The sequence below is a fragment of the Vipera ursinii genome, assembly GCF_947247035.1.
Source record: "Vipera ursinii genome assembly, chromosome: 16".
Taxonomy (NCBI): domain Eukaryota; kingdom Metazoa; phylum Chordata; class Lepidosauria; order Squamata; family Viperidae; genus Vipera; species Vipera ursinii.
This window is the reverse complement of record NC_139529.1, coordinates 6,897,012-6,903,159: the sequence shown is the minus strand read 5'-3', so window position 1 is coordinate 6,903,159 and position 6,148 is coordinate 6,897,012.

Below are 6,148 nucleotides of genomic sequence, written 5' to 3'. Positions count from 1 at the left end.
ACCTTTCTCGTCAAATCAGCTACATTCTTGAGACGTTTGGAGTGCTTTTTATGACTTGTATTGAGGCATGAAAGGCCTAGAGATGAAAATGGTTTGGCTCAGTTCTACCTTTTCCAGCTTGCCAGATTTGCGCGTCCTCCAGAGTTACTTCAAAATGGCAACAGGAAAAAAAGACTTAGGTAACTTAGATAAAGAGAATATTCGTAGCTCGGGATTGAACTGTGGGGGTCCTTGGCGGTCTCTGAGCTGGGTGGTTTCCTTGCAGACATTTCATGACCCATCCAGATAACATTATCAGTGCTAGAAGGGAGTGGGGCTTGTTCTGTTTGTGGACAGTACCTGCAAATCACGCTCACCTTTAGTACCGATCATGTTACTCGATTGGGTAATGAAATGTCTCCAAGAAAACAACCAAGCTCAGAGAGCACCGAGGACCCTGCAGTCCTCCTCCTCCTCCTCCTCCTCCTCCTCCTCCTCCTCCTCCTCCTCCTCCTCCTCCCTCCTCCTCCTCCTCTTCCACTCCACAAGGAAAGATAACAAGGAAATATAAGGTGCTACTTACACCAAAAGGGGAAAAAAATCTTCATGGCTCTTCCTATGGAAAAGGACCCGTCGATGGATGCAAAATCCAGCATTTCTCCATGTTTGGCGAGATGTCTCTGGAGATTCTCAATCATCCAGATCGTGGTTTCTCCCAAAGATGCTTTTCCAAAAGGCAACTGGACTTTCTTGGGGGGGGGATGGGTGTTAGTTTCCCTTGAAAACGCTTCGCTTCTCATCCAATCCCCTTCGTCAGTGCTTGGGTGAGAAGCGAAAGGCTTTCAAAGAAAAATACACACACACAAAAACACAAAAAACCCCAAGGAGAGTCCAGTTGCCTTTTGGAAAAAAAAGCACCTTGGGGCTAGTTGGTGAGATGCTCTGGCCATCCCACCTGCCCGTAAAGGTAAAGGTTCCCCCGCACATGCGTGCTAGTCATTTCCAACTCTAGGGGCCGGTGCTCATCTCCGTTTCAAAGCCGAAGAGCCAGCGCTTGTCCGGGGACGTCTCCGTGGTCATGTGGCCGGCATGACTAGACACCAAAGGCGCACGGAACGTGGTTACCTTCCCACTGGAGCAGTCCCTATTTTTCTACTTGCATTTTTATGTGCTTTCGAACTGCTAGGTTGGCAGAAGCTGGGACGAGTAACAGGCGCTCACTCTGCTACGCGGCACTCGGGATTCGACCCGCCAAACTGCCGACCTTCTGATGGACAAGCTCAGCGTCCTAACCCACTGAGCCACCACGTATTTAAGCATAAAAACGCTGAGGAGCATAAAAACGCCACATGGTAAAGCGTCTAGGAGCAAACACCAGGACAGGAGACAAGGAAGGAGAACAAGGCTACCGTCATCCTCAAGGTTTCTTTTTATTAAACCAACGTCTGAAAAGCTAAGAAACCTCCGCCTGGTTTTAAGAAACCAGCGTAAGAGAAGCCAGCCAGCTCGAACCGGCAGGCCGTGAACCGACCAAGTCACTCTTCATTAAGGACACTAAAGGAAGAAGGTTGAGCAAGATTTAGAGCGATGGCGCTGGATCTTACCAAGGAGGGACACGTCGAGTGCTCCTTAAACAAGACCTACGAGAAGTCACGAATACGCTACACACAGGTCCGTTGCCCTTGGTGTTAATTCAGCAAAACACGTCTTCAGTTCATAGGCTTCCCGCCGCATCCAAGAGGAGTGGATGCTCTTTGAAGAGGAGAATTGGGGGGGGGGAAGAAAAGGAAAGACGCGCACGGTTGGGCTTCTGCTGCGGAAAAGGCGAGCCGCCTGTCCCGTTGACAGCTGGTGGTCTCTTGGGAAGCCGAAACGGCGGTTTTAAAGCAGGTGGTTTTTCCACGGCATGCAAGAGTCGGTTGCTTTGCCTGTTCCTCTTGGCTGGGACCAGTTTCCCATCACAGGGGTCTTCAGGACACGCCAGGTGTGATATCCAAGACCCCAGTCCATGCCGTTCCAAAATCTCAAAACTGGCTAGGTTGGATATGGGAAAGTCATTTTCCCCCCCTTTCTTCTTTATCTGTACAGTCTTTATTTCCCAAATAAAATGACAGTTCAGTTCTTCTCCTTCCTCCCGAAGGCAAAGAACTCACGGCTCTTTCCCTACTCTGCACCCTTTCATCTTCACAACAACCCTGCGAGGTAGGTAGGCTGAGGGAGGCGACTGACCTAAGGTCACCCCGTGATTTTCATGGCTGTGTGAGGATTCGAACCTGGGGTTTTCTGGTGAATATGCAGCACGCTGTTCATTACACCACCCCCGTTTGCTCTGGAAGGGGAATGAGGGTCCTCTTCGGGCCTGATTGAGCCACCCGTGGCTATGAAATGCTTATTTTCCCCGCCCATGTATTCCTCGAACCCATACCGAGTTGATACAGCCTTTCAATCATCCAGACACTGGGGACATCATAAAGCCATCCAGTTGACATTGAGACTCTCGTGCGGAAAATATATACATCAGCCTTCTCCATCTGGCGCCGTCTTGGTGGACCACGACTACAAATCCCAGATTCATCCATTTGGGCTGGGAATCATGGGAGCTTAGTCCTAACACCTCTAGGTAGACTGGGAAAATGTGACTTTATTTCAAAGTCCTAGGCTTATTCCATTACCAATATGGATAAAATGTTAAGATGACAACCATCTGATTCAACCAGCTACCATTTCATTTTAAAGGATAAGACAGATTAGGGGCCAAATTTAACCTTGTTTCTGCCCTAACCTCAGATTTCTGCCCAAACCGCATGTTACAATGACACTGAGTCTATATGCAGTCCATATCTCAGAAAGGATTATCTCAGAACCAAGACACCAAAGCCTTGTTACAAAACACACACTTGCACCTGGGGACCAAATGACTATAGAGAAATAGATCCTTGACCTCATCGTTCCCCAATATTTATTGCTATAGACCAGGATTTGTAAGCTACGATGCCCTCAGATAAGATCGTAATATTAGAAGACCCCCCACGAGAAACTTTGGTGTAGGTAGAACATCTTCCTATCCTCCATGGTGAACACCTAATATAGTGGCCCTAGACAGCGTTGGAAGATTCCATACTCAACGTACAGCGAGTGTCCGAATGGGTGGGATTTAGCAAGGGATCTCTCCCGGTGTTAGAGCCCAGAAGGTCCAGATGGCAGATGGTTCCACACATTTAGCGCATTAATTTAATCCTGCAATTGTACGTTACAAAATAAAAGTAACCGTGCAAGGAAGAACCGCAGTCCTGATGTATCAAAGTTGCCTTCTGGTCTCTGGTCACACCGCTATCAACGATGGCTTTCCCTTGTAGGAGAAGAGCGGGCAGAACCTGGGAGATGGAGTTAAATGTCTCACCAGCTTAGAGTCCTCATGTTGCCACAAGCAGTCCCCTCCTGAATTCCATTGTCCCTCATCTAGCACCAATTTAGTGCCGAACTTCAGTTGACTGGATTAATGTCAGGTGTCAAGAATCGGGACCCTCCGTGAGGGTGCAGCAGAGAGGATTTATTCAAGCCTATACACAAGAATCTAGCCAAGTCAAGTTCAACACCAAGTTGGCACCAGTCAACGGAATTCAAGAGGGGTTAGTAGACCATTTGTTGCAACATAACGACTCTTAAGCTGATGACATGCTTAACTCTGCCCTCCTAGCTCTGCCTGCTCTTCTCTGACAGCCCAGGATTTAGGCAGCTAAGAAGATTCTGCACCAGGAAAAGCCAGTTGTCTAACTGAGTTGAAGAAGATCTTCGCTTGGGACCAGAAGTGGAGAACAGGTGGCTTCATTTCAGGCCAAGTTAGCGGGTTGCTTCTAAGGCAACTACGTCAGCTAAAACCTGGCCATCCAAGTTACGGAAGAGCTTGGATCAAGTGGCAGAAGTTCTCCCTGGAGATCAGAAGAGGCATCTGACCTTTGCTCATGGAGTTGGCGAACCCCAAGAGCCGAAAGCCACAGGGCTTTGGGGGCTGCCCTAAGTTCACGCCATGGCTTGAACTGAGCCACCTGGTTTGCAGGGGATCTGGGACCCACTGGGACGAGGTGTCCTCACTTCCTAACCTACAACCTTGAAGTTTCCTGGGAAGGATTTCATCCATGTAGGGCCAAGAGCTGACCTTTTGAGGTCAGGCAAGTTTGGCTAGGTGCTGCTACCACTTGGAAGCTGGTGTTGGGGCCTAGGGACCCAAATAAATCCCTGCTCAGGATTGTCAGACCCTGGACAACATGTTGACGATGTCACCAGGAGATAGAAGTGTGTCCTTAAACAACCTTACCTAGAAGAGAACTCACTTGAGAGTGACCCTGCCCATTTCCTTAGCTTTCTCTAGCTGAAAAGAAGAGAATCTAAGTGAAGATCTGATTATCCGGAAGGTATAGAATGTCGATAGAACGTTGTTTCTATCGCATAGTTGGGAGCTACTACTATATAAGCTACTACTATATAAGCTATTCTTATATAGGAATATACAGTATGAAGCATTTGTCTCCCCCTTATCGAGATGGAAACCTCATACACACGTTGCTCTCTGTAAAAGCCCTTAGATTCCATCACCACCAGGCAATGCCTGAATTTTTTTTTTTAAAGAGATTAATGATCAGTTCAAACGTAGCAGAAAGGTTTTACTAATCAGGCAGAGTTTCCGTTGTAGCTACTCTTTGTCCCACGCAGCCAATGGCCTTGGAACTAAGGAAATAAAAATAATATTCCGCCCAGAAAGGCATTAGCTTCCTATTTCAAGGAAAGCTTTACTCTGCAAACTAACACAAAACAATGAATGCATCGCATCTTCTTTCTATTGACTTATTAGTTTCACATCCGGGTTGCTAGCTCCACGTTGGACAGAAGGGATTGAAGAAGAGCAGGGGGGGGCGGCACACCCTATGCACAAATCAGCCACTCTCTCAAACTTTGGCCAGCGTCACCAACCCCCAGGGGGTCAAGCCAGAGATGGGGGAAAAGGAGAGCAAAGGAGAATCTTGGAGAGAAACTCTTCTCTCTATATGTACCTTTTCATGTCCCAGAGAAGACGGAGGAACGTAAAAAATAAAATAAAATCTCTCCGGAGGTGGTTCACCTCAAAGACAAGCCTCAGTGGCTCCGAATTAGTTTTGGCTTAACGTGGAAGGAGAGACTTGCTAGCAGCAGCTCCTAAATGGAATAAGGACACTGGGGTGGAGGGTGGGGAAGAAAAAGAATCAGCTTTGCTTCCTCGAGGTTGATGGTGTAAGGTGGGGAAAAGTCACCTGTTTTCTTTTTCCTGTTCTAAATTCCTAGCAGAATGGATGACGTGCGTAGGATTGTCAGAAGAGGTTGCAGTGGCCCTGTAAATAGATTTTAAAATCTGGGAAGGAGGGTGTGTGTGTGTGTGTGTGTGTGTGTGTGTGTGTGTGTGTGGGGAAAGATATTGACAGACTTGGTCTGTGTGTATAGTGGGGGATGGACAGTACCTGGGATGGAGAGAGAGAGAGAGACAGGCAGTCCTCGACTTACAACAGTTCGTTTAGCGACCTTCGGGCCAGGAAGCCCAATTTCGCTTAGCAGCCGTGCTACCCACTTAACAACTGCAGCGATCTACTTAACAACGGGGGCAAGAAAGGTCATAAAAGGGGGCAAAACTCACCAAACGACTGGTCTGTCTTTGCAGCAGACATTTTGGGCTCAAATGCGGTCGTAAGTCGAGGACTACCTGTACGGATAGACTCGGTGCCCGGAACCGAGCCTCCTTGTTCAAGAGCAGTTGAGGGGAGACTCTCAAAGAGTGGAGGCGTGTAGTAAGGAACAGGTGTTTCGGTTGAGCTCCCTTCTTACACGCCTAAGGAGGACACTTTGGTTTATTCTGCCCTGGTTACGTAGATCGGACCGCCATCATGCGTATTGGCTGCCTAATCTACCAAACCACGGCTTGGCTGAAAGGTGCTTTTTCCCTGAAAGTGTTTTGCTTCTCAGTCAGAACCGAAGAAGCTTCTCGGGTGAGAAGCGAAAGGTCTTCAAGGAAAAACCCGAGTCCAGTTGCCTTTTGAGAAAGCACCTTGGTCGAAACGCTTCCTTTCATGGAGCTGTTAATGTAGAGCCAAAGAAATAATTTAGAAAATGCGCTTCCTTGCTTTTCCCTATTTCCTCCAGAGCT